Raw genomic sequence first — 9,592 nt, 5'->3', positions numbered from 1 at the left:
CGTCGGCGGCGGCGACTGCGGCGGAGGACGACGACGAGGTGGTGCGAGAGTGACGGGGAGTGAAGACGCGGGCGGGTCGGAACGGGTCGACGGTGAAGGAAAGGGAAGCACGTGCGTGGCACGCTGGCGGCTGCTCCGGCTTCCGCGTACGCGACTTGTGCGGCCTAGTGGGCTTGATTGGTTTAGAACTGGCCCAACTCTGGAATGCGTTGGTATGTGGCCTACTGAATTCTTACAACTTAGGCTTCGGAAGAACAGGGTGCACCGTGCAGCATGGGATGATTGTAGGCTTCGGGAATTTGATGTGAGAAGAAGGGAAGTTTTGACCCACACAGCCACACTTATGAGTTCAAGTGAGCATACAAGATGTTTTAAAAATTTAAGATTTTCTGCACATAAAACATAGAATAAATTGTGTTATGTCGATCCCCTTTGATGGAAAGCAAATTTCTGATGTTTCTTTATTTTCCCACCAACACATCATCAAGCGAGAATGAGTCATTATCCTTATGATTGTTACAGCATTCCCAGTGGATGCAACCCGATTGCCTTGATTCATCCTCACGATTGTTGCGGTCGCCCCTCGAATCGCTGTTAGAGTCGCCTCCCGAACCACATCCGAAACAGACCGGGTTTTTATTTGTGGAAACGGGTTGTATCCTCGTGATATTTTCTGGATCAATAGCTATCATATACATAACTTATTTCAGCACAAATATCACATCCATACTTCGATAATAGTACAAATTTATTTATTATATCCCAGAATATGAGAGTATGAACTGGTACAAGCCCCTTGGGCTAAACGTCACAGATAAAACCAACACAGCGGAAACTAGTTTCTGGCAACGCCTCCATCTTCACGATCATCTCCACAGGCATTCTTAAGCGTAGCACAACAACCCTCAATCGTACCATCTATCGTAGTTGTTGTCGAAGTCAGACTCGTAACCTGCACACGAGCTGTCCCCAAGGAATGTGACAGGTCCACGTCACCATCCATATGCAAGCTTTAAGTGGCCTAATGCTAGGTCAAAAGTAGCTAAGGAATGGTCTCGGGTTTCCTAAGCAGCAACAAGCATAAAGATAAACTCCATATCCATCATCCCAATCTCTCAACACATCAAGTACACATGCCACGACAGGATCTCTATCACCAACAACCTATCTCCAAACTAGGGTCGAGGCGAAGACTCCCTCTCTTCGCCTCTCAACATCCATAGTCGGATCCTAAAGGGAAAGATAGCCCTTCTTCTCGACTGCAGATACGGCTCACATCACACACAAGTAGCTAAAGGGGAGGTAGAGAATCCCAAAACAATGGAGAGTCGTGATGTCCATGACCAAGGATGCGACTATACATATAGTTTTAACTCTGCAGAGTGTGTACACCTTGACCCAACTCGAGGTCTCCCATCTCGGGGTGAATGCAGCCAGTAGCTAGTCGACTGAACAGCACCCTACCGAGCGAAGAACCTGGGAGTTACAATACCATCCTGCATCCGGACTCGGATGCGATCCCCCACAGAGGACCACCTAGGAACTGTGAAGCACTCCCACCGGGGCCAATTGGGAGCAAAAGCAAATCAGGGGGCAAAAGGTTAGCACTACTCCCCCTTACACTGATACTCTATCCTACGACAGGTATGGTACCGCACTTGCCAGTCTCGACCCGGGCCTAAACCCATAATTCAATGAGTGGCGTGCACGTTTAACATATTCCTGTAAAGCACGGCGACCCACTCAGTTTCAGACCAGGGCAAGCTCCTAACTCCCAAAGCGTATCCACAACTGCACCCATCACAGATATCGCCACCAACTCCTATCCCTCGTAAATTGTGTACTCGCAACAAGTACCAAATAGGGAACGTCCGAGAATAGACCCCAAGCCTCCAGTTCGAGGATTGGGTTGTGTAAAGCTCACCTCCGTCAAGTATCCCCAAAACACCTTCTCCTGCCAGTTTTAACCCTACACACGCCAAGAATCCTAATCACAATATCCCATACACATGCAAGCATCGCACAGAGCATATATATGTAGTATGGTAGTAGGTCGAGCAAGGATTCAAGGTATAAAGTAGGCTATGCAGGGTTCATCATCATCATGCGAGGAAATAAAGCGCTAGCATACTAATTTAGCAACGCCTAATGGGTATTCAAATCGAATGGGCGTGAACCTAAGTAGTCTTCCTCCACGAAGTAGTCCTCGAACGGCTCCGGCTCCGGGTTCAACTCCAAGTCTCCGGCAGCTCCTAAGTATGCAATTATCATAATTACCAAGAGTCTAGTTGCAACGTAACTCTAAAAGAGATCCAAAGAAGAATCAAACAAGAACAAAGCCTAGTCTAACGTGTGTTGCCTGATTTTAGGAAAATTATAAAACTGGTTTCATAATTTTTAGAATCAGAAAGATTTAGTTGTGAATTTTTGAAGTTGAAATCATTTTTCAGTATTTTGATTTGATAGGAGAAACCAAGAAACAAGGGGGTTAGCGGTTAACTAGCCATAGGTCAGTTGCAAACTTGATGCAAACTACCTCTAAGGTTCACAAGTAGCTTTGGAAAGTTTTGAGACCGGTGGCTACGTTGTAGAAGGGTGTTTCTGGTTTCTGGGGTAAAAACTGGAGGCTCCGACTTTGGAAAATCGGAAACTCCAGTTTGGAACAGGAAGTTTTGGTTTTTAGGAAAACTGGAAGTTCTAGTTTTGAAACAGGAAGTTCTGGTTTGGGAAAACTGGATGTTCCGGTTTTGAAACATGAAGTTCCAGTTTGGGGAGTGATAGATCCAGTTTTCCATGGGTAGATCTCTCCAGTTGGGGAGATCTCCCAGGAAGGGCTTTGTGTGGTCCTGGGAAGGTAGGGTTCATCACAAAAAGGGTTTGGAGTTAGTTTGGCTAAGGTTTCCTAAAGTTTCTAGAGGTACTGCAGGTTGGGCTGAGCAAAATCCGGAAGCTCTGGTTTGGAAACCGGAGGTTCCAGTTTTGCCTAAGATTTGGCTGAGATGGGTTTTGCGTGCTCGTGAACACGCGATTCAGGTCACAGATGCGGCGACAGTTCATCCAGGAGAGCAGGGCTCATGAGACTCACCTGGTGGCCTGCTAGCGAGGGAGTGGCAGCGTGTGGCGAGGTGAAACAGTGATGAGGCAGCTTGGGCTTGGCATTCTGGCGGCGTTACGACGGGGCAGCAGCGATCTTCTCCTCCTCCGACATCTTCTCCCCGCCTCTTGCACCCCCTCCTCCCTTCTCTTCTCCAAACGGCAGTTGGTGAAGGGGAAAACCCCGATCGCGGGTGAGGATGGGAGTGGTTGGTGTGGAGCTCTAATAGGTGGTGTCTAGGGCTCCTGGGCGGTATTGGATAGTGGAGGATGCGGCTGGGCGGCGTGGCAAGCATCCGGAGGTGCCAGCGCACAAGGTGGCGTGGGCGGGCTGGCGTCATGTGCGGCGCATATGTCGCTGCCACGCCCGTGCCGTGCGCGTTGTGAGGAAGAAGATGTACAATGGCGCGACAACTGACATGTGGGGCCAAGCGGTCAGCGGTTGCGGTGTGGAGGCTATCTGGCTGAAAACCGGAGGTTCTGGTTTTGGAAACCGAAAGTTCCGGTTTTTGCTCCAGCCTAAGGTTGGGTTGTCAGCTAGGTGGGTTGGTGAGGTTAGCTGGGTTGGTTTGGGCTCCAGTTAGGTTTAGTTAGTTCTTCTAATTTGTTTTGTATTTGAATTCCAATTCAAATACAAATCCCAAACAACAAATCCAAATGAACTCCAAATGTCCACACTATCACATATACACCTTAGTATTTCAGTTTAGTCATAAGTTAATTCTAAGAGTTTTAGGAGAGATTCACTAAAGACACTCTTATGGTTCGGCAAATTTTCACTCCACAACACAACAATTTTGAAATCCACATTTTTGCAACATCCAAACATCTTGTAAAAATACAAGATGTTACAACCTCTCACCATCGCCTCTCACCACTCTTGAAAATTAGTCCATATAGGAGACTATAGCAAAAAAAAGGTTTTCCTTGGCGCTCTCGATTACGAGATTGTGATCGATTTTGAGGATTTGCACAGACTTTACCGTTATCAACAACTCGACGTCTAGCTCATTCAAACATGGTGCTCGTAAGTCCACATGTACCGCATACACGAGTTTTACATACATATGTAAATATTTTATATGTCTAGTACCTGAGCAACTACCTATTCTGCAATGGAAAGAGGAAGAATTGATGAACGACAGGTTCTCGGCAGCATACCTTGACCTAGCACGAATTAGCGAGCCAGAGCACAATTTCAAATTGAATGAAAGGGTCATAGCAGAAATGGAAGCAGCACAGACATAAGCGGAGAAAAATTCTATAAAGGAAAAAGCCCACAAAGATGAAATGCACAAAGCGTCCGTGTACATTGCAAGAGTAACGAGGAAAAAGGCTCACAGAATCTGATCATGTTGGCTTACAATTTTCGGTAAGCTACCTAGTTTAAATTAATATTTATATACTATGTGCTAATTAATGCCATCTATAATATAAATTATTCTAATATAATGTAGAGACCACTAGATTTGCATCTGTATTTACCCCAAACTTGGATTTGCAATGATCCTCGACTCAGCCAGATTTACCAAAGATAGTTACAAGGAATTCCTAGGCATTGTACAAATGTAAGACATTACTTGGTAGTACTTAAATGCATGTTGAGATTCTATGCACCTAAGTTGTATTACTAACTCTTGTCTTTATATCCTTAAAGTGCGCATAGGCTTTACGTAATGAAAGGCGTGGAATGCCCTGAAAACAGGAAGAAAGCTATGAAACTAATAACACATATATGGGTAAGAACATAAAAACTTAGTTTCTTTTTATATGATGTAGACTTGTCATTTATAACAACTCATCATTTTTCTATGTGATTGCAGTGCCACAGGCAACCTCCCGGTGTTGCGCTATGCGGATATTACGTGTGCGAGTTTCTTAGAAATAATGGGAGGTGCCGGATGAACCCCGAAGACGTAAGTCTCTTATACACTGCCATGTGCTAACTTCCTAATGGTAATACATCCTAATCTTCATTTACCGTATACCTACAGATGCCTAAGATCGACACTCGCGATGCGGTGCTCGAGGCAGAGGCATCATCAACATTTGTAGGGACATGGTGAGATTCATCCAATGGGAGATTTTTCATGAGGATAGAGAATTCTTTGATCCAAATGGCGTGTTGGCGGCGGACGAATGCACATGTCTTCGTAGATGGACGCGGTAGTTTTAATATTAGCGTGGCAAAGAATAGCTTTATTCCAATTGTTGAATTATGTGAATTATTTATTATTCAAGTTTGTTGGATGGTGTGAATTATCTATTATGTTCGATGCAGTTTTTAATAATCTGAATTATTTATTATTTAAGATCGTTGTTATGTGCTTGGAGATACATATTTAAATTTGGTGGCTAAAAACTGGCGGAAAATAGGAATTATAAATAAATCATGAGAAATAATATATAGGGTGGGAAAAAAAATATCCCTAGGGAGTGGCATAACACCCGCCAGCACAGAATAGCGGTTTATGCTGGTAGGTGGCTAACGTCGCCCGTCAGCACAGAGCTGTCTGAGTTCTTTTGGGATGGGCTGACAACTTGATGCATTCTTTTGGGATGGGGACTTGATCCTGTCTCTTGACTATATGGCTAATTGTAGCCTTCTACTTGCCTGACTTAGATAAGCCTACTGTGAAGTCATCTTATTCTGTCTGAGTTAGATATTAAACTGAGCATGTGTCTATTGTGCCAATTGTGTCTGTTGTGCCTATTGTGTTTTAATCTGAGCACATGTCCATGCCAATGATGATATGCTTTTGATATGCTTCTTGTTGATCCTCTCTGTCCATGCAAATGATGATATCCTATTCATATGGTTCTTATTTATCCTTTCTGTTAAGGTATTTTATGCTGTTGTGCCTACTTCCTGCCTGTTTCATAAGTTGCTTGTGGCTCTTCCTCTATGTTTGATGTTGTACTTGCTGTCTGGTCTCTTGATCCTTTCTGTCTGTCTAATGAAAGAGTTCCTCATATGCTTCCTGTGGACCTTTGTAACCTTATAATGTCATCCTTTGTAACCTTCATATGAAATGCATGTTTATATTTATATATGTTACTAATGTTTCATGAATTGTAGACATCTATGGCCTGGTATGTTGTTCATGTTGGCCGACAACATGGAGTTTACTCCAATTGGGTTGATGCCCATGCTCAGGTCAGTGGCTACAAGGGAGCCTACCACAAGAAGTACAAGTCAAGTGATGAAGCATTTGCAGCCTTCTACGGTCTTCAAAACAAAGACGTCAAGCCAACAGACTCACATGACCCTCCTAAGATGGAATTATGGAATGTTAAAGATGTAATTATAGTTGTTCAGTTTGTAATCATTGCTTTTTTGCTGTACAAGTTGATGTAATGTCGATCATGTTTGCAACTGTCATTGTACTTATGGTTACCTCCTTGTGCTGAACAAGGCAGTGGTATTCTTACCACTGCATGCAGGGGGTAACCTCATACAATTGCATGCGACTAACCAAACACCATTCCTGCATCTATTCTTTCAAATTTCGAGTACATTCAGTCAACCAAACAGCGTATCCGCGGAGCCTGGCTCATTCCATGCGCTCAACCAAACAAATCGGCCTTGCATGCGCGCGACCTGGCTCAGGGGAGCCTGGCTGGCTGGTACGAGCCAGGCTAGGGTCCTCCAGGACACCAAACACGCCCAGTGAAGGTTCCCTGCCTAAAGAAAAACATAGAATGGTAATACGATGAATTGGATAAATCAGTAGAGTTGTTTTGGTGCCTGAACCTGAAGCTTTAGCTTGAAGTGCTTTTTTATTATTTTTTATGAGCTGATAGTACCATTGAACACCGGATCAAATGCCTTATTGTCTACATTTAATAGGACTCCTTATTACTGTACTTTAGTCATCTGCCTGCAACTCCAAGATGGCACCATCACAAACAGGAAAGGACAAACAAGCTTGACCTTCTCTGCATTACGGCCAATGCTGTAAAAATATATATAATTACTATACATGATACCCTGGGTGTTTGGCATCCACAAACGCCATTATTAGTAACTAGAAAACTAGATGCCACATTGCACAAATTGCAAATTCATGTGTTAATTGTAGACAGTGGAGAGATCACATTTCCCTTCCCATGTTCCACTGTCACAGCTTGTCCTGACATTGGACTGGATATATATCTGTGGTTCAGTGGATACATTGTTTGGTCAGGACCATACTCAACATTGCAGATTCATTTTTTTTTTGTTTTTTTTTCGGGGTTAAATATCTGACCAGTAGCAAGGACGAGATGTGTATGTACTCAAATAGGAGTTCCTGTTCCTGAATTTCTTCCATTTCTTTCTGAAATGCTCCATTGAATTTGGAACTTTGCTATACCAGGATGCGAGCGAGCTGCAGCAGCAAGCAGGAGGAGTAATGGCCAAGGCAACAGTTCGCGGGAACACTGGTATCCAGGTAACTAATTAATCAACTACCCATTGGATATGATGTGGGTACATCGATCATGGCTGACGTGTGGATGAAAGGAACTCAAATTAAGCAACCCCATGACACGTTTCTAAATGAATTCATATTCAGCATACGGAAACAAAGTGATTCTCCTGCTGGCAAATGTTGCAGTCAACGAACATTTAATAGAGAAGCTGCTAATATGCATGATTAGCTATATGTTTGGATGGATTAAACCAATGCACAATTGATCTAAATGCTGCAGCTTTCAGTTATACAGAGATTAAAGTTACCTTGCCAAGATTGTTATTGTTCAGTTCACAAATTTGTGTCAGTTGGCTTGAGATTCTAAACTAGGCGATTCTAAACTACTATTTTGGTTGTTTGGTTGATTTCATGCTAGCAGAGAAAGATAGTTTTCTGTGACCAGACCTAAAGATCTTTTGCTATATGAATATACTCTACTCTTTTGGAGCTATATGGTTTCCTATCTTGACAAGATCCAAAATTTGTATTTCATACAAAGCTTGTACTTGCAATTGTATCGGTGGGTGACAAAATATTGACAGTATTTTTAATTTTCAATTGGTTAAATAATCTTGAAATAAATATCATGTCTGGGGCTTGCTGCAACAAACATGCCAATCCATTGTTAATGATCTTCCGCAATGTATATGGGCTGTCTTTAACCTGCATATACTAATAATGCTTAGCTCTTTTGCAGATTGCAATATGCATGCTGGTTACCTGCACACGGGATGATCGATTGGCTACATGTCTGTTGATTTTTCTTTTTGTTTATTGTAGTTTCCCAATTGTAACCACCAGGATCAATGAAATAGCAGAGTGGGCTGAGTTCTCATGGACAAAACCTTGTGCACCGTTTAAATATGATCATTGAAATAGCATAATGTATACTCAGTCAAAAAATCATTGTATTCGATCTAAGTTTTTGGTTCTCATATGGCACTTTTTGCAATCATGGTTCTTTCATTATACATATGCTCATTCCATTTCTAGCAGCCACCCATTATCATTTCGTTTTAATTCCAACGATCATCCTGATACACATACTTGCGTTAAACTTCCAGCTGAAGCAGCCCAAAGATACATACAAAAAAGATGCAGATATGATCCAACTCATTTTTCTTGACTGATAACAAGAGTCGGAGGGAGACTCCGACTTCTTTTATTGAAAACAGAAGGTAGGAACAAGCACCGCTTACAAACCGCATTAACACACACCTGGCAGAAACCATAGCTGCAACATAGAGCGATAGGAAAGCCAATATGCAACCAGAAGCAAAGCCACATGAGCAAACAAAATATAACTAGTACCAGACGCTGAACAAAAGCCCAAGCTACACTACCCGGGGTATATTATGTTCAGCCAATTTATTCTTTGGCCGACGTCACACAGCCATTTCCCTGAAGTTCCGTTGAGCCAGGAAGAGGATCTAGCAGATACATACAGGAGCAGGCATAAAGATTAAGCACCCTGGTTTGCAGGCAACAACAGAAGCTAGGGCGGGTTCGAGGACCTGCATGACGCTAGCATCGCCTGGGAGGCCAGGATTCCCATTCCCAGACACCCCAGCATGCTCCGTTTCTGCAAGCAGGCGCCGAGGCTGCGGTGATGCTTCGGCCATCAGGTGGCCCATGGTCAGCACCAGCATGAAGATGGCGGCGATCTTGACAGCAGTAGCGGACGCCATGGCGCAGCCTGATCTAACCTCGCAAATTATAACTGGGAACGAGATGTCTAATGGTGAGACGAGGCCCTGAGAGGAGGTGCCCAAGATGGCTGAAAGGCTTGGCTATTTATAGGGATGGACCGGTGTATGCAATGTGCATCTCTCGTGATGACCATTATTATAAAATGACAATTATTGTAAAGCAGGTTAGCCATGCAGTACTGTATTGCTCAATATCATTATTACAAAAAAGCAGGCTAGTCATCTGGTGTGTTGCCATCAGCTTGGGACCTAGCTCTTTGGCATGGTTTCGGCCACCTCTAATCCAGCTTTTCTGCGACTATAGCACACTTTACGTAGCAAGTAGCTGGTGAAGCT

The 9,592-nt window shown here is 43.5% G+C and overlaps 1 long non-coding RNA gene across 1 annotated transcript; it reads right to left on the bottom strand.

Moving 5' to 3' along the window:
• Positions 1-8,651: 8,651 nt before the first annotated feature.
• LOC101759023 lies at positions 8,652-9,330 on the bottom strand. The gene is made up of 2 exons (XR_215637.3): positions 9,062-9,330; positions 8,652-8,977 (listed from the first exon to the last, which is right to left on the bottom strand). It is a non-coding gene; the product is annotated as an uncharacterized LOC101759023 (long non-coding RNA).
• Between the last annotated feature and the right edge of the window lie 262 nt (positions 9,331-9,592).

This window comes from Setaria italica, chromosome VIII (genome assembly GCF_000263155.2).
Source record: "Setaria italica strain Yugu1 chromosome VIII, Setaria_italica_v2.0, whole genome shotgun sequence".
NCBI lineage: Eukaryota > Viridiplantae > Streptophyta > Magnoliopsida > Poales > Poaceae > Setaria > Setaria italica.
Note: the sequence above shows the minus strand (reverse complement) of the source record. Positions and strands in the feature narration are given on the sequence as shown.